The sequence below is a fragment of the Salvelinus sp. IW2-2015 genome, unplaced genomic scaffold, assembly GCF_002910315.2.
Source record: "Salvelinus sp. IW2-2015 unplaced genomic scaffold, ASM291031v2 Un_scaffold3640, whole genome shotgun sequence".
Classification (NCBI taxonomy): Eukaryota; Metazoa; Chordata; class Actinopteri; order Salmoniformes; family Salmonidae; genus Salvelinus; species Salvelinus sp. IW2-2015.
The window spans coordinates 10754-12738 of record NW_019944917.1 but is presented as its reverse complement, the minus strand read 5'-3'; the positions used below and the strand labels follow the sequence as shown (position 1 = coordinate 12738).

The 1985-nt window shown below is 41.9% G+C and overlaps 1 long non-coding RNA gene across 1 annotated transcript in view; it reads left to right on the top strand.

The window, feature by feature from the left end:
• LOC139025960 (uncharacterized) overlaps nucleotides 1-236 on the top strand; it is a 6542-nt gene extending 6306 nt beyond the window's left edge. The window contains exon 3 of the long non-coding RNA XR_011477656.1: nucleotides 98-236. This is a non-coding gene — a long non-coding RNA (uncharacterized lncRNA). The remainder of the gene's footprint in view (nucleotides 1-97) is intronic.
• The last annotated feature ends 1749 nt before the right edge of the window (nucleotides 237-1985 follow it).

The following is a 1985-nucleotide window of genomic DNA, read 5'->3' as shown; positions in this document are numbered from 1 at the left end:
GGTAAGAGTGTTCTAGTGTTTTTTGTTAAGGGTGTTGCTATGGTTGGGTTAAGGTGTTGCTAGGTGTTTGGTTAAGGTGTTGCTAGGTGTTGTTAAGGGTTTGCTAGGTGTTTGGTTAAGGGTGTTGCTAAGTGTTTTGGAGCCCTTAACCAAACACCTAGCAACACCCTTAACCAAACACCTAGCAACACCCTTAACCAAACACCTAGCAACACCCTTAACCAAACACCTAGCAACCTCCTCCTTCCATTTTCCTTTCTCTCTCACTTCTTCTCACAGACAGACAGACAGGCAGACAGACAGACAGACAGACAGACAGACAGACAGACAGACAGACAGACAGACATCGTGGTTCCTCAATGGACAGGTTTCTACAGAAAGTATTTATTTTCTTTGACTCATTTTATCGCTGTTTTAAATTTGTTGTTTTTATACACTTGTTGTTTGATGCAGTGCCATTGTACAATATTCTACACTGAGCTGAAATCAATGTCTCTTTTTTGTTTTCATTTGAAATAAATGATGTTGATGGAGATGTTGATCTGTGGACTGACTGACTGGAGCAAATAGCAATAGTGACCACCACATAGAAAAAGAACACGCCCATTTGTTCATCCCACCAATTGGAAGAGAGTCAACAAGATGGGGGTGGAGCCAAATATGTGCCAACCAACCAATGGGGCAAGAGTGTTGCACACTGTGACTGTAACTGTTTTATTGTGTTGTGGTTTTACATGTTTAGTTTTTATGCACTCTACACTCTATATATATAGAGAGAGTACAGTGCATTCGTAAAGTATTCAGAACCTTTTACGTTTTCCACATTTTGTTACGTTACAGCCCTATTCTAAAATGTATTTWAAAAAATATTTTTACCTCATCAATCTACACACAAATGACAAAGCAAAAAATGTATTTTAATTTTCGCTTTTTTTTCTTCTTTTTTTATGAACTGAAATATAACATTTACATAAGTATTCAGACCCTTTACTCAGTACTTTGTTGAAGCACCTTTTGGAAGCGATTACAGCCTTGAGTCTTCTTGGGTATGACATTACAATTTTGGCACACCTGTATTTGGGGAGTTTCTCGCATTCTTTTCTGCAGATCCTCTCAAGCTCTGTCAGGTTGGATGTCAGGACAGATACTATCAGGTCTCTCCAGAGATGTTCAATAGGGTTCAAATCCGGCCTCTGGTGGTTGGGGCCACTCAAGGACATTCAGAGACTTGTCCCGAAGCCACTCCTGCACTGTCTAGGCTGTGTTGCTTAGGGTAGTCCTGTTGGAAGGTGAACCTTCACACCGATCTGAGTCTGATCGCTCTGGAGCAGGTTTCCTCAAGGAACATCTCTGTACTTTGCTCCTTTCATCTTTCCCTCGATCCTGACTAGTCTCCCAGTCCTTGTTGCTGAAAAACAAATCACAACAGCATGGCGCTACCACCACCATGCTTCACCGTAGGGATGGTATTGGCAGGTGATAAGGGTGCCTGGTTTCCCTCAGACATGACGCTGGCATTCAGGCCAAAGATAATCTTTGTTTCTCATGGTCTGAGATCTTGTTTCTCTGGTCTGAGATCTTGTTTCTCCTGGTCTGAGATCTTGTTTCTCCTGTCTGAGATCTTGTTTCTCCTGGTCTGAGATCTTGTTTCTCCTGGTCTGAGATCTTGTTTCTCATGGTCTGAGATCTTGGTTTTGGGGACCTTCAATGCTGCGCAGAAATGTTTTGGTACCCTTCCCTAAATCTGTACCTCGACACAATCCTGTCTCGGACAATTCCTTCGACCTCAATGCTTGGTTTTTGCTCTGACATGCACTGTTCATCTGTGGCACATTATACAGACAGGTGTGTGTCTTTCCAAATCACTGTAATTTCAATTGAATTTACCACAGGTGGACTCCAATCAAGTTGTAGAATCATCCAAGGATGATCAATGGAAACAGATGTACTTGAGCTCAATTTTGAGTCTCATAGCAAAGTGTCTG